The following is a 26,296-nucleotide window of genomic DNA, read 5'->3' as shown; positions in this document are numbered from 1 at the left end:
TACAAGATGGCAGGATCCCCAGGGACAGGTCCAGAAACTGGCAAAGTCACCCTGTGTCCCATGGATCAGGCTCCTACACCCAGGGTCAAGGTAAGGGGTGGGCCCCACTCTGGGTGCAGACGACCCCGTGTCTACCTGCCACACTGCTCTGCATAGAGCACTTGCCTGCAAGGACCCTGGGTTTATCCCTGACACTGTAAAACAAGAAGCATGAGTGAAAACCAAACTCTGCTCAAGGGACTCACACCAGGAGACGACACCAGTGTCTCCACAGAGCCGGGCTGTGTGCTTACAGAAGCACACAACTCCTGGATCAGGCATTCAGTGCATGTGCATGGAACTGTCAAATTTAGTAAGTCCCAGGCTGAAGGGTTTTTTCTCCTTTTTAAAATCTCATCAGAATTCTAAAATAGAGGAAGGGACAATTCTCAATTGGATGTGACTATAAGAATTCAAATTAGGAAAAATTAACCAAGGCCTGGGAAAATAGAAAAAGAGAGGAACAGCCAGTTATCCATTTAAATTGGTCTCCAAGCAATATTGGATATAGTTTAATAAAAAAAGAAGGAAGTAAACAGTGCTATTTAAACTGATCAAAAGCCATCATTAACCAGAGTACATGTGAACTTACCTGTTTGCAACAAGAAACACTGAGACAAGTTCCCCTATATGAATGTTCTGTTTCCAAGTGAAGATAGTATTTCCAAATTCTCTAGGTGGCACACAACATCACACAGCAAGCAAACGGCTGGAAACAACCTCATCACCTGCCAGCACCACCTCTTTACCACCCACAATCTCAACATCCTACAACACACAAATGGCAAAGCAACCCAAGCTGCATTCCTCATGGAAACAGCTCCACAGTAAAACACCAAGACACGTGTCCTCCGAAGGCAGATGGCTGTGCCATGTAACATCATCACACAATCGCCTGCATCACAAGTGTTTCCAAAATCGAAACTGCTAAGCTTTCCCACCTGTCATTTCCTTATATCATCACCATGACAACCTGCTTTTCTCCCCCAGAGACAAACAGAAAAGAGAAGACATCTTTAAATTGGCATAAATTAGAGACAGATTTTTTATTTAATCAGACACAGCTTCCTCTAACAATTATCATAGACCAAAATCACCCAAAAATAACCATCATAGTTCATAACAATGAACCACAGTCAACAGAACTCTCCACTTACACAGGACAATGGCGTAATGGAATAGCCCGGCTCTACCACTGCATCCTCAACCCTGGTCTGTCCCATGACCAGGCACCCTCTGCATCCCACAGCCCAAGCCTCTGCTCCAAATGTACCAGTTCGTGCTATTCAGCACTGGAGTGCTCATCAACATGCCTACTTCAGAGCATGGTCCAAGACCAGAGTGCACAGTTGATTCTATCAGCCTAGAAATAGAGACTGACCAACCCATGAGTGTGAGGTCACCACGGGTCAGGCATGGATGGCCTGATTGGTTTAGATAACTGGGCTAGGACCGTCTCCCAGAGTTGCACATCCTAAGTTGAACCATCGTGGGTTGGGCACCTGCATCTGGGTACCAGTGCTCCTGCAGGTCCTGTCTAGAGCACATAGAGTGAGGCCAGAACAATCCAAAGGAAACCTGGCTTTAAGTGCCTGGCTCAGTAAGTCAGCCACAACCACAGGTTTCCAAGGGACATATGCAGGACACAGGGTTCACAGGCATTTGGCGTCCACTACACAGATCAGACCAGGAACTCCACTGTCCTTCTGGGACAGAGACTTGCCTCCAGAGGTGAACGCTAAATTATACAGGAATGAAAGACCCAACATCTGCAAAATGGGGCTTGGGTTCACCAAGACAGACAACAAAAGGAAAAGAAAAGCCACAGTGGAACCTAAGAAGGTACCGGTATTGGTTGGATTCTGTGTTGCCTTTTCTCCTCCTTTGAGATGGTTTTCAACAAGTAAAACCTCAGGCTTTTTCCAAGAGACAAATGCCACCGTATCCTGCTTTCATGCCCATGGCAGTCCCAGGTGCTGCTCTGCAGGAGGCCTGGCCACAGCAGCAAACAGCCTTGCCCTCCAGGGGTTCACAGGCCAGAGGGACAAGATACATGGGCTGGGGATTTAGCTCAGTGGTTCCGCCACCTGTGAAAGTGCAAGGACCCGAGTTCTATCCTCAGTACCAAAAAAAAAAAAAGTTAAACAAAAAGGGACAAGACACATGGAGGTAGCGAGGCCCCAGAACTCCAAGCATGCAGAGGAACAGAACACTGGGATGGCTCTGTGGAGGACAACACTGTGGCACCAGTCCTTAAAGGTGGGCACAGGCGGGGTCAGGGCTATAGAAACCGTGGGGTGCACAGAGAACACACAGGGGACAAGGCAAGCTCCTGCTGCTCACTGTGGGGAATGGTGATGCCATTCCCCCATGCAATGCAGGCTCTGAATAGCCTACCATGCTGCTCTGTCAAGTGGCCACTCAATCTGCAGGGCAGACCAGAAACGAGCTGTGACTCACAATGAGGCTGAGTCTGCAAGGTTCTGGGCAGGGCTACTTCACTAAATGTCTTGAATTAGGAGGTAATGCAGCTATGCGGCCTTTTCTGATAGGGAAACTGAGGCTCAGGAGAGCAGGCACTCACTTGGGGCTGTATGCTGTATCTTCCCAAGGCCTGAGGCCAAGGGGGAGGCCTGGACTTCAAATGTCATGCTCTGAATCCAGCAGCCAGGAGGGTAGTAGACACCATGCTGACTATTCTCCAGGGACCCAAACAGCAAGAAGCAGGCATGGCACAGCTGAAGGGACCAAACCACAGCCAAACTAAGCCAGCAGCAGCATCCTGTCAAATCTTAAGCAGACGACAGAAAATCCCAGGAGCCACTGGGATCAGACCCAGGGACTTCATGACCATTGCTCCTTTCCCAGGATCTGGAGATCATGAGCACCTAGAGCCAGCTGGGAGGGTGCTGGACACCAGGCCAGCCATAACCTCAGCATGGTCCACAGAGAGCTCTGGCAACAAGGGAGGAGGAGTGTTCTTTCTGCTCAGTGGCACCTGCAGGCTGTCCTGTGTCCACGTTCCAATGTGGTAGGGCAGAAAGAGCATATGCTGCAATGGCTGAGTCTGGGTGCACTGTGCCCCTCCAGGGAAGCCACATGATGGTTCCCTGCTCTGACCCTGCAGTCTCTGCCTACATGATGTTGTGTCCTTGTTTCCTCTGGCTGATGCTCATTAAAACATCTGCTTCTCAACCAAACTCTTCTCTGACACCTCTGCACAGGCCCAGTGCTGACTTCAAAGCCCTCAGAAGACCTAGTGGAAGGCAGAGTTAAGAGCACAGGCTGGAGTTCTCCTGCACATGGAAAGAGGTGCCCATGTCCCTAAGCTACTTCATGCCAGTGCTCAGATCTCCATCTCCATGGCTGTGCCAAGAGCAGCCACTGCAATGTTGGACAGGTGAGTAGGGGCTGGACACATATTTCACAGAGCTCAGACACACAGACACCCTGAGAGGTCTTGGAGCTGAAGGAGGAGGGACACTGGACTAAAGTGGCCTTGGAGAAGAGGGTGACAGGCAGAAGTGCTCAAACATGGCAGGAGGTGAATGCCTAAAGCCAGCCTGGTCCTCCCAGTGCCCAGGACTCAGTGTGGGAGGCTCAGGCACCAAGCAGGAAGGGAGTTGCCTGTGAAAGGCTTCAAGTTGAGGCCAGGGAATTTCCATTTTGCAGAAGGAGTTCTAAGTGCAGAGGAGTAAAACCTGGTCCAGGACATGTGCCTGGCATCAGAGAGGGTGGTGGAGATGGCACAGGTGTAGCACCAACATGGGCTGGGCAACAATGAAGACCACAGCCTTGGCTTATGCCTGGTCCTTCCACTGCCCAGAACTGACGGGGACTCACCCATCACCCCTGGTCTCCCAGGTGAAGTATCTGGGAGAGGAGCTGCAGTGTTGGATTCTGCTACAGGGCTGCAGGCTCTGCCCACAGCTACACCCAGGAGGCCATTCTGCAAACCTGACTCCTTTGTGGAGCTGGTCCCAGCACATCTCCCTTGGAGTCTCTGCCCACTCTTCCTTCGTAGCCTGGACACAATCCATCCCTACCACCACCACGTGGTATCCAGGAACAACATGCAGTAACCCCTCCATCTCACCCAGGTAGCCACTCCATCTCTCAACACTGGTGACATGTCCCTCAAGTGACATAAGCCCTGTGTGCTGTCAGATCCTCAGCCGCATCCCAGGTCTGCACCCACTCCTCACCTGTGACCAAAATCACCTTCAGACAATGCCACTTGTCCTGGGACACATACCGTTGGGCAGATAGCCTGACCCCTGCAGTGGCTGGCATTAGCAGAGGGCATTTACAGTTGGTCAGGTCATGGAGATAGAGGCTTGGGGATGGGATGGAACAGACTTGAGGGAAATTGCCTCTCTGTCCACCATTTGAGGACATGGGTAGCTGACAGCAGACCAGGGGACCTCACCAGGAGCAAGCTGTGTGTCCTGGTCCTGGATTCTGGCCTCCAAACCATGCAAGTCATGGCCTCACAGGGGTGTCAACTGTGCAGGCCCCATCTGAAGTGTTTTGTGGCAGCAGTCTGAACACTGAGGTCACATGACCTTGGCCAAGGTGGGAGGCATCCTGGAGCCCATAAGACCCCTGCCCACATGTGCCACCTCCCCAAGTTTCAGTTCCAGGTTGTCACACACATGTCCAAAGCACTTCCTGTGTGGCACTGTCAGGAGCTTGTCCTCAGGCCTGTAAGCATCTCAGCCATGTGCACCTGTTACCTCTCGGGTTCCTGTTTCCATAGATGACATATGTAGTCACTGCTATTCACGCTCCCAGGTCCTGACTCCAGGGATGGTGTGCATGGACATCCCAAGGGCCTGCAGTGGGCAGCCTCACACTTCTGGACACCAATGGCTAACCAAGGACAGCCCAGCTGCAGCCAAGACCCCAGCCTCCTCCCTCATGGAGGGGATACAGTACAAAGCACAGCAGTGGTGCCTTGATGCTAAAAGCAGAAATGGGCTTTTTCCTTTCTACCACAGTGTCTCCAACTGCTGGGGTATTTTCTACTCACTCCTTGTGCAGCAACACTGCAAGAATGTGGGGCCAAACTGTGCACCATCCAAGGCACCTCACAAAAAAGTCCAAAGATAAGGGTAAGGACATCAAGATGCCACAGGCAGAACATTGAACCCCAAGTGCTGGGTCCCCTAAAAGTTTGCAGCAGCTCCTTCAAAAGGCCTGCAACCAGGCACCAACACCAGTCAGGGCCAGCAGCACCCATGCCCACAAGGACACTGAGTCCCAAGTCACCTTCACAGACAGAATCTCCCATGCCTTTGCCAGGAGCACTGCTAAAGGACAAGGAAATGCAGTGTAGGACAGAGTAGGTCCCTGCCTGAGGACACAGAGCTCATTGGACAGCTGGGTCCACATCACTGGCCCTTCTCCCCAGTCATCCTCCCCAGCCCTCCACCCAACCTCCAGGTGTCCCAAGCTCGAGGGCACCAGTTTCCTCAGGCCCTTTGCCATCCTGCACCAGGTAGGGGATACACAGAACCATGCAGCACCTGGTACAGGGAGCCTGGTGGGGGTGAGGGGTCTAAGGAACTTTCGGGGTCTGTTTTTGGAAGCCCCTAACATGATCATGCACCCCAGGAGGTAGAGGGGAGAGAATCTTTTCAAACTGTGGGAACTCCAAGCAGGGAGCCTGCAATGAGAGACAGCAAGCACTTAAAGGGGAAGAGTCGATTTAGAAAGCCAATGGCCCATAGGAAGTCCAAAGGCTATTTTTAAATGGATTTTGAGAAGTCCAAGCCAAATGAAAATCCAAATCCCAAAATAGCAAGTGCTCAAGAAAGTAGAACAAGAGCAGAGCTGCCTGGCACACGGTCAGAGGCCACCTGCTGGGTGAGGCAACTTTCCAGAAAACCCATTGACAAGACCACCAATGTCAGGAGAGAATGGAATGGGCCAGACCAGTCTTGGGGAGCTTGGGCTCCCAGAACAGAACCTATGGCTCTTCACACAACCAGGCCATGAAGGGGGGCTGCTGGGGCAAGTCTGTGCAGCGCCTCTCCTAGTCCTGCCCAGCCACCACCACTCAGACCTCCTGCCACCTCCCACTTCCTAGGGAATGGCTCTGGGGAGAAGACAGTGTCTGTGGTCACCTAGCCCCATCTCCAGTGAGCTCCCAAATTCGTCCTTCTTTTTTCTTTAATTTTTAACATTTGCCACCTGCAAATAGATTTTTAAAATGCTTTCCTTTTCAGCCAAAATATTAGGGTTCCTTTAAAAAGTCACCTCATTTTCCCTTCTAAAATGTGTGTCTTCAAAATCTCCTGCAGAGGACCTTCAGGCAACCCACTCAAACAAAGTCCAAAACTGGAAATTCACAGAATGAGGACCCATGCAGGAGCTCCATAAGGACCCAGGGGAGAGAAGTCACCCGGTATCCTCTCCTGTCTCTGCTGTGCCCTCTGTGAGTGGGGCACTGCAGGGCTCAGGGACAGAAAGAAGTTTTTCATATTTCAAAATTAAAGCCCTCAAGGTACACAGTTCATGACACAGGCCTGCCCTGGCTGGGATGTGCATCTGTGCTGCCTCCCATGTGTTTAGTCACAGCCACTCTCCTCACCTCTCACATCATCTGCCCTGTCCCCACCTCAAGGGCCAGGCCCACACACAGCAGAGAAGTCCAAGTATCCATAGAGGACTCGATCTAATCCAATTCTACTGTATACCCACTGATGAAGATCAGACTCCCACCATGATGGAGCACTTCCTCTTACTAATTGGGGAGTTGATGTCTCCAATTGGTAACACAGGCTATAACACCCTGCATTTTGAAGATGAAGCCTGCTGAAACAATTTTTTTAAAACTTATTTTCCTAACACCCCAAATGCCCATCAACTGGAGACTGGATAAAGAAAATGTGGTTTTTCAATAAAATGGAGTACTACTCAGCCATAAAAAATAAGAAATTAGAAACATTTATAGCTAAATGGATGCACATTGAGGCGATACTCTTAAGTGAAATAAATAGGACACACATGTATGACTACTGAATAGTTTCTCTAGTGTGAGAAACTGAAAGTGTAAATAAGGACTAAAAGGTATAACAGATAATGTGAAACAGGAAGAAAAGGGGCAAAGGGGAAGGGGAAGTGGGAGGGGTAGGGGAAAGGAAAGAAGGCAATGGAATTAATATGAGAAAATAGAAAAATGGAACAAAGTCTTTGTAAATAGGGAGGGATGGAGTGGTTGAAGGGAGGGCTGGGCAAGGGTGAAAAACAAGAACCAAGAGAGACTATGTAAAGGTGCAAATTTCCAATGATGAATGTCATTATATTGTATACCTAAAATGTACCAATGATTAGAATGAATAATTTTTCAATTAGCAATAATCGCGCCTCGAATAAACCTCATTGGCTACGATACTGCCACTGCACAAAGCTTAGAATGAATAACTGATGTGAAATAGGAAGAAAAGGTCCAAAGGGGTACGGGAAGTGGGAGGGGCAGGGGAAAAGAAAGAAAAATAACAAACAAACTTATTTTCCTGTCTTTTATGTCTGAGCATTTGAAATCACTTTCTAGGTAGGCAAACACCCCGAGAGACAGAGGGGCAGCAATGGGCTTCCCTCAGGTATCAGCAGTGTCCTGAGGGATGAGGGAGCCTGAGCCACCAGGTTGAGGTGCCCACACAAGAGGCCCACAGAGCCCAAGTCTACCAGGGAACCAATCCAGACTCGCACCGCCTCATTTGCAGAATGCTGGTGCTGGTGGACAAGCATGTTTCTCCACCTGTCTCCCCTGTGGTGCTTGTAGGGCTGGGCAAAGGGAGGGGAAGTCTGAGGAGTGGCACAGGGACCTCCTTGGTCAGCCAGGAAAGTGTTACATTCAGCAGTGATTGACAAGCAGAGGGGTCTTGTGCTGAAACACCAGCAACGATGCAGGTTTCGAAGGCGTGGGTCCAAATAACCTTAGAGGAGCCCAGTGGAACCTGAACTGCAAGCTCCCAAATGCCAGTGTACAGTGGGAAAGGCTCTCACTTGCCTGTCCCTTGCCTGGCTGTGTGGTCCACACCAGGGCTCTGCCTCCTTCTCTGAGGCCTCATATGGCTCCTCAGCCTCTCTGTGCCTGGCTTCTGTACCTGCAGGCTGTGACTGCAGTACCTGCTCTGGAGCTGATGTCAGGATGCTAAGGAAAGTGCCCAGCATGCAGTAAGTACTCTGGTCACCTTCGTTTCCACAGGCAAAGTAGGAGGTTCAGTAATAACACTGGCAACACTAGGAGCAATTCAAGGACCCTGACAGGGCCTGCCCTCTTCCGAAGCTAAATTTACCCAGGAATGTAAAACACAGGCACATGACACAGGGTTAAACACAAAACAGACATCCCGGTGACTGAGGGACAAGGTGCTGCCCGGAAAATGGTGTGAACACACTCCTGACAGCTGAGGGCAGCCCTGCACCACAAAGAGCACAGAACAGCTGGGCAGGAGCCTGTAGGGTGGGGCTCACAGTTGGGGGCAGCTGTGTCCTCACCTATAGACTCTGGGCTTCTGAAGACACAGAATGCCCTAAAATTACAAGGCACGGTGGCCCCCTCTGCTTCTGTGGTCCAGGAGACAACTACTATATGATTTAGTGCACCAATCCCCACCTGTACAAACACAATCTAAAACTATTCCTCCCCAAAAGACATCTTCCTGTCAAGAGCCCTATGCCTTGTGAATGCAAGTATCCCTGGTGTGTCCTCAGCTGTCCTGTTCTGGGCTAGCTCAGGCTTCTCCACCACAGGGGAAGGAAATTCGAGTCTTGACCCCACAGCCTGGGGCCCCAATCCAGCATTCTGTGATGCCCACCAGCAGACCCCTGCAACTCAACACCTTCCTCTATTCACCTAGGGGTGATGTCCTGAGATGGTTCTGTTAAATTGTCTTCAAGTTAAAGATTAAAGACAAGATTCTTTATCTAGGTTCACCCCCAAAACAATTGCAGCTGTCTTCACTTTTCTCTCATGCCCAAACAATCCAATCTCCCATTGCTTTAAAAATATATATATATACACATACTCCAACTCCTCTTCATATGAGATTCTACTCACATCAATTGGGAAAGCACAGTCTACCTGACACCACATCTCTGCCAAATTATTCCACCACCCAGCCACTTTATGGGAAAACAAGCACCTCTCAAATCACAATGGGAGAGAAATTCAAGTCATCAGGACACACTGGATGCAACCCAAAGTGCCCAGTAGGATCCTATCCTGTTCACATCTTGCCATTTCCACAGCAAAACTTAGCACCAGCTAAGGGAAAAAATACGCAAACTGGTGAGTACTTTCCATATTTTCCATAGTTTGTCAGGCTGTTGGAGCTGTAGCATGAGCATATTCCCAGGCACCTACAATTCTTTTCACATTTGCAAGTGGAAATAAATAAGGAAATTCACTCTCTGTTGTGGATGAGGCCACTGTCACCTGCAGCTGGCCTCACTGACAATCATTTGCCCAGTTTTCTAGACACTGACTCGCTGGGTTTGGCAAATGCCTTCTCGAGTGTGTCACAATGCCCCAGCTGATCGACTCCAGGCAGAGGTCTGCCAGGCAGGAACCTGTGCTGGAGGAAGCTGCTTCTGGGAGGCAACTAAGGGGCGCCAGCACTCTAGGATAGAGTAAGGCCTGAGGCTGAGCAGAGATTCAAAGCCCCCACCCAGCTCACCCCCAGGAACTGGACCAGGAGTTCTGTACTAGAACTCCTGGGTGGGGTGGAAGTAGCCAGAGCTCCTCAAGGGGCCTGGCCCTGCCAGTAGCAGGCCACCTTGCTATGTCTCCATGCATCACCTGAAAACCTGCTGGTATTTCATGCTGCTGGGTACCCCAGGCCTCCATATGGAAACCGTGTTTTCATGATCAGAGATTAGCACTTGCTTATTTGCATTGGGGGTGGCAGGAAGGGGACATGTTTAATACTGGTTTGCCCAATCCAAGAAGCTTCCAGAACTCCCAAGTGACAGAGAAATTCAGGCCACTCTGGAAAGAGACAGGGATTTATCCAAACAGGCAGGTTCGAGGTGCTCATGAAACAGGGTCATGCCCCACCCATGGGAGGTCCTGGGACACCAAGCAGCACCCAAGTCTCCACACACATCACCACCTAACACCACTGTGGGCCACTGTGTCTCTACTCCACAAGGAGAAAGCCCAGGGCCTGGGAAGTACAAACTCACGTCTAGGGGACTCCAGCACCATGAGGAGATGCCTTTGCCCTGGAACATCCTAGAGGCCTGTCTGGGCCCTGGGGCAGCTGCATAACCTCCCTGGGCCTTCCTCTCATCTGAGAAGGGTATAAATAATTCCTGCGCCACCCTAATGCTGGCAGGACCAGATACTCATGTTGTAAAGTCCTGAGATGGCATCATCTTGGTGTATTCACAGCTGCTCCACAAATTTTCAGAATCAAAGAGTGAACAGGAAAGCAGGACAGGAAGTGGTTCACTTCTTGGTTCTTCTATTTTTTTCAAAAAAGCCAAAACTGGTTGTGAAGAGCAGGCAAAAAACTCAAATGTTCCCGCCCTGGCGTTCACACAAAGGCACAGCATGCAGAAGGCCTCCTCAGGCTCCGGTTTCCTGATCTTCATAGTACAGGGAGTGAACTACCTCCGGTATACGCACCTGAATACAGGGTAGAGCTCTGTTTCTGAATTCACCAGCAGCAAGAGAGGAGCTGCCTCTGGTTCCCTACACAGACTCTCACATTGCACAGCACTTTGCTGTTTATTAACACCAAAGTAGCATTTGGAAAAACACACAAGCCTGAAACTAAATCAATCCACTATGGGCTCCAGATGCACCTCCTAAGAATCAATATACAGCAGACAAAGCTAACACAGCATCAGTAATCAACCCAAAGGAATGGCCCATTGCAAGTGCTGGACTACACTGCAGATAGCCCTTTAAAGGTTTCCTTAAGGAGAAAAACAAAAACCCAGTTACCTGTTCTAGTGGCTCAGGAGAGAAATGACCGGAAAGTGTGTCTCAGGATATAGTCACATATAGCACATAGGGTAAGGTGCTCTGAGTCCTGCTAGGAGATCCAAAGAGGAGTTCCACAAAGACAAAGACAGATGTCAAGATCTTTGGAAAATTTGGAATTGGGTTATTTGATGAAATATCAGAATAAAAATTTCAATTAGTAAAATTTTATGTGGTTTCAATGTGCCCAAGACCTAAAAGAATAGAGAATATGCTAACAGGGTAAACCTACTGCCCGCCTACCATGAAAAAGGGGTGCACGGGCCGGGGATTTAGCTCAGTGGTTTCACTGCCTGCTTTGCAAGCACAAGGATCTGAGTTCAATCCCGGTACCAAAAAAAAGGGGCGGGGGGCGGGTCATGGAGAAATGGTCTTTAGAAAGTGGCACAGAGGGGTATGTTCCTTCTGAGATGCAAAGAACCATGCAGGAAACACAAAGGAGGAGGGCATACCCAGAGAGGGCCACTAGCACCCATGAACCTGGCTGCAGCAGGAAGCACGGGGGCTCAGGAGACCCTGGAGTGGACAGGAGAGACCAGGCTGCTGCTTTCAGCCATAGGCACCTCCTGCAGCTCCACAGGCCAGAGTGGAAGGCAAGAAAGTGACTTTCAGTGAAGAGGAGCCTCGCCAAAGGAGATGCCGGGTATGGATGAGAGGTGCTTTGTGCTGCTGGTCATGGTGGTGGTGGTTGTGTGCATCTGTGTGGGTATACACATATGTGTGTGTATGCAATCTTTCCTCTTACACAACTAAGTGGATTCGATCTTGGAACAGAAAAAGGTACTCATGGAGAGATTCATGAAAACCTACATGAGGGCCATAAGTCATTAGCTCAGAATGTGCCCACGCTCGTTTCCTAGTTTTGACAAATGTGCCATAGTAACAGTGAGACATCAACACGAGGGGACACTGGGTGATGGGGCCCAGGAACTTGTTTACGTCAACTTTCTCATAAACCTAAAGCTATTCCAGAATAAGAAGCTTATCTGTAAACTCTGATGGGCAGGCCCAGTACTGAGAACTGAGGAGCTGGTGGGCACTGCCAGGAGGAGAAGCACAGAGCTGAGGATCAGAACATGGGCTGGCCAGGGCCACATGGCCACACTGCCCACGGATTGGTTGGAAGAGTCACCTGGCCACCTGAACCAACTCATTGGATGCTTAACAGCCTATGGAGTCCAGGGAAATGAGGCTAGGGCCAATTGGGCTGGCCCTTCAGGGAGGATCCCTGGGGCAGGAGAAGCTGTGGGCATGCAGAGTTCCAATGCTTTGGGGAGGCAGAAGCAGGAGAGACACCCAAGGTGAGATGCAGACAGAAGACAATGCATTCTGGGGCCTGATCTGTGCCTCCAACCGGAAGCCTTTAAATATCTCAGGGCTCCACCTCTGCTTGGGCAGTTTGGTTCCAAGGGAACAGGCACTCCCTCACTCCAGACTCTGGGTGCAAGGACCACCTGTGTGAATAGGAAATAGAACCTGGTCTTGTTCACAGCTCAGTCTCTCAGGTCGGTGTCACTGCCTTCCAGCTGCCCTACATAGTCCAGATCCACAAAGTTAAAGGAGCCAAATCCCAGATTACTCACAGACTCTTATTCTAGTTAAAAATATGTGCACAATATTATTAAAGAAAAAATATATTTCTTCCTCAAAACCTCCAACACACAAACATCAACACTGGTATCTTACACAGAGGAAACAGTCCATAGCCACCTTCTCAGGAGGTCTCCAAGAAGGCATCATTTAACCCCTCTATTAATTCAGTGGATATGTACAAACTGATTTCACTGTAACACAATTATTTTGCTCATTAAACATTTTGTGCTGCCAGGAACACCTATAAAATCTAATAAATGGTTTCCAGAACTATACAACATGTCAATTAAAAATGTTAATTAGATCTAAGTGAACAGGATAAGAGATTTAACAAAGTGAATTCCAATGAGGGGAAAAGAAAGAAGCTGATCCACCAGTCAGCCAAAGCCCTGCCCTGCTCCCCCACTGCAGGCTCGTGTAACTCTGAATAACACCAGGTTTGGTCTTGGGTCAGTAAGCTGACATGAATAATACACAGAAATGTTGGGAATAATCCTTGAATCCTGTCCTTAAGAATATAAACTATCCAAATATAATATCTAGAGAAACTGCTATAGGAGGCCATACGAGGATCACAAAACAAAACACAGGCAATGAGGCCAATGCATCCCTCCATCATACACAGATATGTCCTGTCTGGAAGAAGCAGTGTTCTCATTGGGCCCTAAAGATTAGAATTGAGAACATTCATAAAAGAGCTCTAAAAAGCATTGAAGAAGACAAAAAATGTGACAACTATATGCCTAAGAAAGTATAGAGGAAGACTATGTGCTGTATGAAATACATAGGGTATTCTGCCCAGTGGAGGGTACCTTATATTTTTCTTGCTCACTTAAAGAAAGATTAGACTTGTAGTTCAGTGGCATATTAGCTTTCCTGTCATTGGGACACAATACCTAACACCTACAACTTAAAATAAGGAGAGGTTTAAAATGGCTCAGTTTCAAAGGATTCGGTCCATGATGAGCTGGCTTCAAGGCAGAAACCTGGCAGAAGAACGTGAGTGGAGCAAAGATTCATGGCAGCCAGGAAGGGGGACCAGTGCCAGAGAGGAAGGAGCCAGGGATCGGACTTAGAACCCAAGGCCATGCCTCCATGGCCCACACAGGCCCACAAGGAAGTGTGCTTTATTAATCCCCTCAGGCTCCCAAGCCAATAGAGTAGAAACAGTCAAGCTTAACCACAAGTGGCACAGATTTGTTTCAGATACAGGAAGGGAAAGTGGGTTTTTTTGTTTGTTTTGTTTTAGGGTACACTTGTTTGCTTGTACCTTACCATAAAAACATACTTGGACAATTAGATGAAAAGATCTAGGCCTTTTGCTCTTCTGGCATCCTGATTATGTTAGGTGCTTTGGGAGCTATGAAGACAAATCAAATGAGACTCTTGCAGCTAGAAACTTCCGATTCAGTGGTGAAGCCCATCTCAAGGGAGGAAGATGGATTAAACAAGTTTACTTGCTCCTGACCTGCATGTCATCAGGCAGTCAGAATAAATCAAACAAACTGCCTTATCAAAAAGGCTTTGATATTCTTCACATCTGAAATGTACTAGAGGATATACCAGGAAAAGGGGTTCTTACCACTTTCCTCTGGGATATACTTGTCATAAATTTTGCAATTTTTAAACTCCTTTATTGTACCAGCAGCATCTCCATGTGGACTAAACCCTTGCCCCACATCCCTTGGGGTCCTTGTTCTTCCTCTGAGTCACTTAAGAATAGCACCCCAGGAGCAGCTGATGGCCACATTCCTAACACAAGTTAAATATCAGCCTCCTGTGTGGTCCCACAGGGTCATGGGGATTCCAAATCCCTATGTGGCCCCTCTACAAAGCCACAAAACCAAACCTAAAATACTCTGCCCAAAACTACTACATGTCCAATTAATTCACGCCAGTACTTGGCTCGAGAACCACAAAATCATTTTGTACATGTCTGCTTTCCTCCATTGGTTGTAATAATCACCCTCTGAGTTCTCAATATTTAACACTGTACCATGTAAAGAACAAGCACCTAGGAAATGCAAGTGGACTGAGTTTTCCCAATGAAGTCAAAAGCAAGAGGAACAGGCCCCAAGTACAGACAGGATCACTCACAGATACAAAATGCAGGAGTATTATTTGGACCAGATGGTTCTTGCCTGCTTGCTTCTGATTTCCTTAAATGCACATGATCCTGATAAAAGAAGTATTCCCATAAAATGTTCAAAAACTCCCAGGGTAAAAAAATTCCATGTTTATCCAATAATTGGCTAAGATGTAAAACTAAATGGCATATTTAAAAACTCCTGCAGGTAGAATATACATTATCCAGAATGTCTGGGACCAGAAGTGGTTAAGATTTTGGATTTTCGGAGTTTTAACATATTTCCAAGTCAGGTGTGAAATTGTCCACTTGTGGCATCAGATCATCTTCCAAAAAGTTGGGTTTTGGAGCATTTCAGATTTCTTGTTTTCATATAAAAGACATTCAACCTGTCCCAGCATGAAAGGTTAAAGCTGGTTTAAAAAAGGTATTTTCCCATATTTCAGGGTGTCTTTCCATGAAGCCTGTAAGTCACTGTTCAATATTACTCATTTCAGATCTGTGTTCACCATACCCATATCTCAGTTGAGGCAAGCTGCAGGTGCCCATTCACTGATGGTGGAGATCCATAAATCACGGTTTCTGCTTAGACCTCACCCTTAAGCCATGGCAACAGCCAAGATTTCAGATCTTTGCAGCTGGGCAGCTGCGGGCCCATACAGGGGACCCATGTGCTCACTGCATCTACCCTCTCCAATGCCTGCTGAGCAAGTGGACAAACACATGTGCAAACCACAAGCTGATTCATGATGCTTCCTGTTACACAGATAATTGCCTTCATTTTTGAAAGTGCCTGGATTCACCAGTGCCCACTCCCACAATACTGGACAAGACAGAGACACAGTCTCCCCCAGCGATTCCATACAAGATGGAGTTATGCAAAGATCACAGCATGGGGGGAAAGGAGGAAATACAGATGCCAGGCAGGCAACAGGGCAGTGCCTCAGCCCATGGCATCACCTGACCTCTCCCTCAACTCTGGAAATGTAGGACTCAGATTCCCAGAGAGGAGAAAACTCACAGGTCCCTGGCTTCAGAGGGGCTGTCTCTGATTACATGCCCTCCTTAGCAGCACCAAAAGACACAGCCATCCCATAACATCTGTGGAGGACACATTCTGGAACCCTCCAAAGACAAGAGAACCCCAGAGGCACGAGTCCCTTATATAAAAGTGTGGCATTTATGTGGAACACACAACCTCTCCACATTTTAAATTGTGTCTACATTTCTTATGATACCTGACATGATGTAAATTGTTATGTAAATACTTGTTTCACTTTGTCAGAGAGTGATGACAAGAAAAAAGGTCTATACATATTTTGTTCAAATGCAATTTTTTAAAAAATATTTTCTGTCTGCAGTTGGTTGAATGGATACAGAAGCCATAGACATGGGGGCTGGCTGTAGTTTAAATATGGGTTCTTGTTACCAGACTCAAATAAAGGCTATTCACAGAAGCCTAGACTGAAATGGATATTACAAGGGCTAACCAATAAATATATAGTGTTTAAATTTTTTTAAAAATTATTACAGTAGGGTCGGAGATTTAGCTCAGTGGTTCTGCTGCCTGTCTCACAAGCACAAGGACCCGAGTTCAATCCCCAGTACCAAAAAAAAATTATTACAGTAAGAGATACATTTATCCCATAATTCTTGCCACTCTCTGAAACAGTTCTAGAAATCCTCTTTCATGAGTGTCATTATAAGGTGTGATCAAAAATATAGTGAATGCCATTTCCCAGTCTTGTAAAAACATGAAGACGTCTTCATTCACCTTATCCACCAGATCTGGCACCATGTGACTTCTGGCTGTTCCCCCAAATCAAAATGACCATGAAAATGACCATTTTGAATCAATTCAGGACATCAAGGCAACCCAAGATAGCACAACTAAAGACACTTGGAAAGAGGACTTCCAGAACTGCTTCAGAAAGTGGCAAAACAACTTTTCTACAAGAGTGTTAAAGTGAAGGAGAAAATTTTGAGGAAGATTAATGGCAACGTTTCTTTTACTGTAATAAATTTTTTCACTTAAACATTCATCATATCTTTCGATTATGCCACATGTAAACTGCCCTCTAAACCCTATTTTGGACAACTGGAAGCAATGTCCCCATTAGATGACATCAATGTTGGACAAACCTGAAACACAACCCAAAACAGATCATGACAGTGAGGCAGGGGATGCTGCCCCTGCTCCTGCTGTGCTGAGGCAGTGCTCTGAGCCTCATCCTGCTGAGTGCTCTCAGGCCTGCAGGGGATGACTCTACATGGGGCAAACTCCCAGCTGTCCTTCAAAGACACCATTAAAACCCCAGTTAGAGTCACAAAACTTCTGGTATCACCATTCGCCTTCCCACCTTCAGCCAACATCTCTCTGGCCCTCTGAAAAGGCTGCACTGCACCCAAGGGAGCCCAGAGGGACTGGCACAAGCTGAGGAGTACAGACTTGGTGGTCCACCTAGGCCGGCAACACCTGCCTGCAAGTGCTAGCCCTGCTCTGGCCCGTTGCCCCGCCTGTATATCGGAGATGCAGACAAGCCATTGCTATGAGGCTTGAAGGAAAACACAGAACAAAACAAAAAACACCCAGCACCCAGCTGGCACCCCAGGAGGCCCCCACATTTCTTTCCTCTTTTGCCAAAACAGAGTGGCATTGTGTTTCTTGCTCTGCTTCCTTGTCACAGACTCCTGGGTGAGACCCGACTTCCTCAAAACACCATGAGGTGGGGGCCAGCCAGGGCTGCTGTCACAGACTCCACAGTGCACAGGAGCCCTGGTCAGTGTCCTGCTGTCCCTGCGGTGCTGAGGTCCAGGGCCCACAGAAGGGCAGAGGAGGCTGTGCCAACATGGGGACCTTAGCAGATGGTACCACCTGGTCATGGGAATGAGTCCAGGGCCTGCATGGCAGGAGTGGTCATAGTATGAGGGTCTTCCAGCTGCTCCACTTCTGCCTTAAAGGACATGGGAACTATGGCCCTGGATGGATGCCATGTTCCTCCTGAGAATGTTAGGATGCAACAGCACAGCAGAGGAGCAGGGTCCAAGTTCTGCCTCCAAGGACAATGACAACAGCAGCTCCTGCCCACCACAGCCATGGTCAGGGCCCCACCAGGGGCACAGCAAGGAGCCTCTTGGGTCCCCTCACTCCAACATCTGGGTCGCTGTCGCAGTACACCAACCTGAAGTCCTGACAGGGGCATAGAAGACTAGAGAAAGAGGCATGACAACCACACATGGCCTGCAGAGCCCAGAGGATGCCAGGGCGAGCAGGCACCAGGTGCTGTGCTGCCTGAGGGTATGGCCTTCCCTGGGCGACATGAAGCATGATGCCATCTGTCCATATCACCCCGATCACAACAGCCCACCTGTTGGCACCAGCACATATCAGACACCGGGCAAGGTAGCCCAGCTGAACACAGCACCTGAGACCCCACACAGGCTGTGGCCCTCCAGTAGTTTCTAGCTCCAATCCCAGAACTGCAAGAACTGCAACTTAGCCTGCATTTGACCTCCATAAAGAAAAGGAAAGCTTCTAAAGCCCTAAAAAACTAGAAACTTTTAAAATCTGAGAGAAAATATAAATGCTTATCGTGAAAACTTGAATAGCCCAAGAAACAAAAAGAAAATTCCCCTTACCTCCCACTCCCCAGAGACCACCCACCCAGCACCATGTTCGCTGTTTGCTGGGCACAAGGATGGATCCTGGGGTCTGCAACAGCCTGGGCCAGTGCTCTGTGCTGAGCTGCACCCCAGCCCTCATGCAGCAGCACTGTGACATCTGTGACATCCAGCTGATGTCTGTGAGATGAGCAGAGGTCACCATGCACATGCTGCCATCCACAGGGAGGGAAGGAAGAAGGAAAGGGGGAGGAGAGAGGAAGTTACACAAATCAGGGCAGTTTCAGTCAAGACACGAAGAGGACACAAGTGTTTATATCTTCAACATTTGTTTTTGTAGTGCTGAGGACTGAACTCAGAGCCTTCACCCTGAGCTACATCCTCAGCCCTTTTTATTTTTTTATTTTGAGACAACATCTCCCTAAGTAACTAAGTTTCCTGGGCTGGGCTCAAATTTTGATCCTCCTGCGTCAGCCTTCCAGAGTGCTGGGATTACATGCAAGCACCAACATACCAGGCTCAGTTTCAACATCTTTAAGTTACAAAGACAAATGCAGAAAAAGAAGACCCAGGAAGGCAGCAAGGACAGCTAAGCCACGTCATGAAGAAGAGCCACCCGAAGCTCTGTTCATGTGGACCCCACGACCATGGCAAGGTGCTGCTTGGGGACACAAGTGGAGGCCACAGGACAGCGGCTCCCTGCCACACAGGTGTCTGGTGACTTGGAGCCTCCACTGTGTCCAAGAGACAAGGCCTGGGTTCGTCCCTTGGGGTAGAGAACACACACATCCCACACCGAGGGCCTGGGCTCGGCACCCACAGGAAACATCTGACATAGATCCACACAGAGCCAGAGAAAGAGCACCATGCACCTGCATTCCAGTTCCTTCACTGTCTTCCCTACACACAGAGTCCTCATGCAGCATCCTGGGGAAAAAGAGGCACAAGTAGAGCAGGAAAATCATGTTGGTGGGAAGGAAATTTCAAGTCAGTATGTGTCTGATTTTCTCTGTGTTGTATGATAACTCACAACACAACTGTCATCCCTCTGTACAAAGATGACACAAACTCCTAATTCTTAATAGACTACAGATAAGCAGTAGACACACATAGAACCAGGGATTCAGTGAGCTGTGAAACTGCCAACCAGAGAGAGAGAGCTGCACAAAACCAGCATCTGTGAGCCACACTGGGACAGGGACCCCCATCCCTAGGGCCTGGCACTCAGCAAGGTTTCCACCCCATGTGGGCCCCTAGGCCTGTCCAAAGAGCTCTCCCCAACTGTGTGTCACCCTTGGCCCTGGGAGAAGCTGCAGACTGGGGGCAGAGTTCACCATCTTCTGAGTGACCCTGGAGAGACTTCAGAGCAAGGAACATGCACCTCTGTCCCTGGAGATTCTGCCTGCATGACCAAGTACCTGCTGGCTGGGAGAAGCGGATGGGGCATCCAGGGCCTGGCATAGCATCAGTGCCCAGCAATATTCATTTAATGAACAAGTAATGACCTCAGCTTGGAGAAGGAGGAGCCTTAGAAAGCACCATCCCATCATCGGTCTGTGATGGTATGAGGGGTGTGGAAAACTGGACAGCCTGAGGAAACTTGCCAAGATGTGTGAACTGCAGTTTCTGGAAAAGTGTCTTTGCCCAAATGCCACCAATATCAAATCTGTGATGGTCACAGGCTGCAGGAAGACAGGCTCAGAGTCAGTCAGGAAACTGTTCCCTTCATTATCAATGAATCTATTGAAGTGTCTAAGTGAAAAACACACTTGTTTAAATAAAGTCCCACAGTCAAACACACTGCCCAACTCTACTAATGCAGAGCAGCCCACAGCCCGCCACTGGTCAGTTTATTAGGTGTAAAGCAATCCCTTGCCTCAGAGGGAGCAGGTGAGGGAATGGGCCAGCAACGGAAAGGTCCCACAACCGCCTGTCCTCCCACAGAATGGCCCCTCTGCCATCGTCTACATCTTCACCACCCCAGGATGGCGGGGGAGAGTGGCCCTGAAATCAACAGGTGGTGGTATGAATTTTACAGGTACAACACACCTGCCTGCCAGTAAGTACAATCACAACCCCAGTGGTGCTCAAACCTTGGAAAGAGACTATCACAGCTATCCCTGCCATGGTCTGGACATAATGAGAGTCTGTCCCAAGGGGTCCCACATTAAAATCCATCCAAGAGGGTAGAGTCCTGTGACTGAATCCTGGTGGCTCTATAAGAAGAGAGAGACAACAGCCATACACACACACACACACACACACACACACACACACACACTCACTCCCAGTCTCTTGTGAGATGCCTGACTCCTCCCTGGGCCCTACCAACACTGGGTGTATGAAACTCATACTGTTAACAGGACGAACTCCTCTTCTCCCTAAGCTAGCTGGCCTAGGTGCTGCACTGCAGTGATGCAGAGTAGACTGATGCACCCCCAGTTTGTCACCACATGGAAACTCACAGTCTCAGTGTCTGTGGACAGTACACTTGCAGAGGCCCTGGCAGTGCAGAGTACCAATCTGCTGCCCATGCTCTGCTCCAGAGCAGAGGCTGGGAGAGCCCCATGTGGCAGATTCACAGCTCCCTGTCTCTGAAGGCACATGCCACAGGTAACAACGAAGGGCCAGCTGAGCCAAAAGGAGATGATGACAGCTGGGTGTCACTAAGGAGTCTTGGAGACAGCAGAGGACACAGCAGGAGGATCAGCTACTATCACTTCTTTCCAAAGACCTGTCTCCTGCAGTCCCAAAGTATACTGCCCTGGGAAAGCAGATGTACTTCTTCATTTCTGTGGTGAAGAAGGTGGTGAGAAGGCTTACTGTGAGCATGGCCACTCATCAGCCAGAGACAAGAAGGGGGTCTGGCTCCTGACCCTTGCAAGAGGTCTTCAGCTCCAGCAGCCACATTTGGCAGCCAGCGGCACAGACATCACAATTCCTCGGCAGTCACACAGGACCTAGAATCAGGTCTTCCTATGAATGCTGAAAGTTAGAATCCCGCCAACGCCCACGCAGGGGGCTCAGGACCCACGTTCACTACTTCAGTGGCTTTATTAATACACTATGAACTCAACCGACACATCTGGAAACCACTCTGCCTCTCTGATCTAAGGGATAAGAAAAGCTCAGAGAGCAGGGGCTCACTCCAGCCAGGGGCATTCCAGCCCCACCCCAGCTCCAGGACAGCCCAGAGAGAAGGCCAGGGCCCGCAGTGGCTCTGTCCCAGGCCACCAGAATACAGAAGCAGCCTCCTCACCCTCACCCAGCCCAACCGCTCACCAGAGGCCTTAAGAGTGAACAGTGGAGCTCTGCTCACATGTTCAAAGGTACAAAGTCCTCCCTGATTAAAAACATAATAATACCACCTCTAAATAACTCAGCCTGGGCTTGGAGCTCAGGGAGTTTTCATGACCGGGACAAGAACGGATGTGTAAGGTCAGCCTACCTGCAGGCAGCTGGGGCCATGCCACGTTTGGGGGTGCTGAGTGTCTACATGTGCCTGCTCCACCTCATTCAAGGCCGGGGCCTTCCTGGGCTGACCCAGGCCTCAGGGAAGCAGGGAGTTGGAAGCCTACATGCCAAAGCTGAGCCACTGGGGATGATAATGTCAATGGAAGCACAAACCCACAGGTGCCCACTGGGAAGACACGTGCTCCAAGACTTCTAAAGGAGAGCCAGCCCTGGCCTACATTATGGTGTCCAGAACCCAGACAGCTCAACTCTTCTTCTGGAAGCCAGGAGGGTGAGGACACAGGGGTGGGGACACTGCTGTCCCCTCCAGCTTCCTGGCCAGAGGTGGGCATCTCTGCCTGAGAGAGCCCCTGCCTCCTCTCAGATGAAGCATGTGCTGCAGTGCTAGGATGTCCAAGCCACCTGCACCATGATGATTCCAACAACTCCCACACTAGAAAAATTGGGGAGAGCATCCTCCCCGGTCCCGCCTGCATCTCCCAACTTCTGTCCCATCTGGTCACCCATAGGACAAAATCCACCACGAGCCACAGGCTCCACAAAGCCACTGGCTGAGCCCCACACAGGACCTTCTGCCCCAAACCGAGATGAGCCCAAGGCTAAACCAGGAAACAATACATGGCGTCCACAGGATCTGCACTGCGATGTGTCTACACAGTGTGTCTGATCAGCAGGCATCTACAACCCTCTCTGACAACCATGTGTTGGGTCCTCACAACCTTGAATCATATTTTATTCTGCACCAGGCCCTAAAGACCCAGAGGGTCCTGCCCTCTAATGTCCAGAGCACAGGGACCAGGGAGGCCACTATGGAAGGGCATCCAAGGGCATATAGCCAGCTTGGGTCAGGAGAAAGCTTAATGCAGAATGGACCCAAGACATGAATGGACCTGGTGGCAGGAGAAGTCAGGTAACCTGGGTGTCCTGACATCTCGGTGACGAGCTCACATGCTGGCAGCTGCTGCAGATACAGGCTCACCGCTGGCCCCACCTCAGGAGCAGAGCATCCCCAACCAGCCACCAACTGGGCAAGGCCAGGGCCTCCTCTACCACAGCCTGAGAACCATGGCAAATCTCTTGCACTTTTGTGCCTTCATTGTTCTTTCCTGCATCCACTCCGTCCAAATTCTTCAGCATGACTGCCTTTTCAAATCTCAACAAAAGCATGTTTTAAAATTCACTACAGGGGGTAGAGAAAAAAACACAACTTTAGCATTTTCTCAGTAATCTGTTCTGTTACTCCTAACTTGCCCACATTCACATTGAAGATGGCTTTAATTTCTGTAATCAAAAATGAACATGCTCCTCTAGCCTCACTCACACGGACCCAAAAGGTTTGGATGCTACTTCTGTTCTCCTCAAGTGTTGCCTAGACAGCTGCATCCCACTCTATGGGGAACAGGGTTTTGACAACAGCACCTCAGTGACATTTTGTCTTTACAGACATCTCCATTTACTGGGCCCATATCTGCCAGTCAAAACTACCTCTCTGCCAGGTGCACTGGTACATACTTGTAATCCCTGCTACTCAGCAGGTTTAGGCAGGAGAATCTCAAGTTCAAGGCTAGCCTGGGCAACACAATGAGATCCTGTCCCAAAATAAAAGGGCAAGAAGGCTGGGGTGAACCTCAGTGGTGGGTGCTTGCCCGGGTTCCAATCCCAGAACAAAGTGTTCCCCAGAGCTCAGTGCAGACTCAGCAGCATCGATGGCTTTGTTCCTGAGCCTGGTCTGCACCAGGGTCTTGACCCAGAGAGGGACCTCTGGAGGAGAGCGTACTGGGGTTCACTCCACTCACTGACACTCGCTGAGACACAGCATCTTAGAGCAGCCATGTGGGGGGGGCCAGGCACCTGCCACCAGGCCTCACAGGGACAGGAGGGAACCCCCAGGTCCTCTGTCCCCCTCCAGGGGGATGACACTAACTGAATTTCCAACCATGACCTGAAACCATGAACGGCTAATTCTCAATTAAATTACACCATGGAAAGAAACGGTAATCCCACAGCCTTAAGTAGAAATCTGGTAACATAAATAATAAAAGACAAAATCCAATTTCCATGCAGTGAACCCTCAAGCCCTCCACTGTTTCCAGCAAATTACCTTCTGTATGCTTAGTGTGAGGCCACACAGGCATTGGGCACCTGGACCTACGCCCTGAGACTCGAGCACAGGATTATTTATTCACTGCCCTGTGCGTGTCACTAACAGCAGCAGCATGCAAAAAGTTTACTAGGTGCAACTGGGACAGCACTGGCCACCTCATCCACATGCCCGCCTGTCCCACAGGGACCTAACAGGAAGAGAGGATGAAGCCATCTTCCATCTCCTGCCACCCCTCCACACACAGAGGACAGGGCAGGGACAGCTTTGCATCATGTTTCTAAAACAGTGAGCACTTTTCTAGGAGGGAAGCTGAAACTAGACACAGAAAGAGCACAACTGGACCTTGTGTCCCTCACGACAGCTGAGAACAGACTGTGGAGAGGACGGGCCAGGAGAAATGACTCCTGGGGGAAAAGGAGATAATCAGCTAGTCTGAGAAATGCACTCACTCTGGATCTACACCTGCGTCTCAGCATGAGTTTTAGATGCCATCCAGGCTCTGATTATGTTAAGTTCAATACAGAATTCCCTCTGGGCTTGCAGACCCCATGGCTATGATACCAGAAATCAGGAAGCACATTTTGCTGGTTCAGATCCCTTAGGGGCATCAGGACCCTCTCATGGCATCTGAAATGTCTAATCCTTGGAGCTGAGCTGTGCAGTGGCATGGCCTTGCCACTGAGCACCTGGGCACAAGAGTCCCACCAAGACACCAGGCCTCCAAAGCAGCATGGGAGGTGGGTGGAGAAGAATCCTCATCAATAACTTCATGTCATGATCACACACCAGCACACTGAGACCCTGCATACCAAAATGCAGACCAAAATTAATTTAACTTGTTTCTTTCCACCTCTTACAAAACCCCTGCTAAAAATTACTTATGTGGCTTGAATTCTATCTCTATTGGACAGTGCTGCTTTAGAGTATAAAATCTGGAATTGAAACCATTAAAAGATGGCTTTTTGAACACCTGTTAAGCCATTAGCTTTTTGTAAATGTTTTTGAAACATGCAGGCACAGATTTCCAGAGAGGGAAGAATTCTGTATTCAGTCTGTCTCCATGGCCACAAATGTTGAGCTGCACAAACATCTGGGCTGATTTTCACACCCCATGCAGATGGAGGGGGACCCAGATGGCAGGGAGAGGCCAGGCAAGAAGGCTTCGGGGTGTCCAGATCATGTCTCAGTAATGATCATAGCAGGACTCAAGGACCCTGAACAGAAGATGCACCAGTGCCTGCTGGCCTCTGTGCAGTGAGGCCATTCCCACTGTGGTCTTCCTTTCCCCGAGGTGGGCAGCCTTGGTGGTTAGGCTGTGTCCCACACCAGGCTGTCCCACTGACTGGCACAAATTTTTTACATTTGCAATATGCCAAACTGTAGCATAAGATATCCTAATTTCTCCCAGTCCTGGAAGCCTGGTGACATGGTGAGCCCCAAGAAGGTCAGGGCAGAAGGCTGACTCCACCCATACCAACTTTGCTCCAGAAACAAGTCCCAGGGCCCCACAGCAGGGAAGGGAGATGCTGCCAATCTCCCCTGAGCCCTGCAAGGCAGCATAGGAAAGCAGGGTCCAGGTTGGTGGAGACCTTTGCAGAGCTGAGCCCCAGGCTTACAATGACCAGGAAGTGACCTCGTATGGGGCGTGGAGTTGCCTGAGCTTCCCTGCATAGGTTGTGTCTGTATCCAGCCTCATGCCCAAGATCCCAGTGACTGTCCTCAAATGCTCTTTGGCTTGTCACTGGCCCCATAGCTTTTCAGCCTGGTTAAAGTCCCAGGAACCCCCATCCTGAGGCCACAGAGACTCTGCCCAGATTTCCAAGGGTGCTCACTCCTGCTGGGTTCTGTGCCTGTGACTGTGTCCCTCACAGTGACTCTCTCTCCCCACTGGCCTGCGCTAGGTCCAGGGGGCCTCACACCTCCTCTCCTGGCCCTGGTTCTGTGTTAAAGAGTCTCCACACTCTCCCCACACTAAGTTCTTGGGGTGTCCCAAACTCCAAATGTCTCCCAGGCCCAGGTTTCTCCCCACACGGGATGCCATCCATGGAGCCTGTTCCTGTGTGACAGGTAGGAACCAGCCTGGATGGGGCCTCCATGATCCCGCAGGATCAGAGCCACGGCCAGGGGAGGAGACCACGTCAGAGTCATGATGGATGAGCCCCAAAGTTGGGTGGGACCCCAGGCAGGAGAGTCTCCGTGGGGTCTGCTCTGAATGTCTCTTTCACAACCTCCCTTGACCCAGGTATGGGTCCCTGTCTTTCTACCCCCTCCCCTTCCACCTCACTGTCCTTCCTTGGCCTCCTGAGGACATCCTGTCTGGTCCCTCAGGAAATGTCTCATGTCTCCTCCAAGCCTCTTCACCCAACCCCAGCTCCAT

At 49.5% G+C, this 26,296-nt stretch overlaps 1 protein-coding gene and 1 non-coding gene across 3 annotated transcripts in view; both read right to left on the bottom strand.

The window, feature by feature from the left end:
- Sh3rf3 (SH3 domain containing ring finger 3) overlaps positions 1-26,296 on the bottom strand; it is a 235,681-nt gene that overhangs the window by 194,901 nt on the left and 14,484 nt on the right. The window lies entirely within an intron of this gene.
- Positions 7,309-7,455, bottom strand: LOC147829766 (U4 spliceosomal RNA). Its single transcript, XR_015448580.1, has one exon. It is a non-coding gene; the product is annotated as a U4 spliceosomal RNA (small nuclear RNA).

The sequence above is a fragment of the Heterocephalus glaber genome, unplaced genomic scaffold (assembly GCF_053883595.1).
Source record: "Heterocephalus glaber isolate CG9 unplaced genomic scaffold, H.glaber_assembly_v1.0 deba00000470, whole genome shotgun sequence".
Lineage (NCBI taxonomy): Eukaryota > Metazoa > Chordata > Mammalia > Rodentia > Bathyergidae > Heterocephalus > Heterocephalus glaber.
The sequence above is the reverse complement of the archived record's forward strand: the minus strand, read 5'-3'. Positions and strand labels throughout refer to the sequence as shown.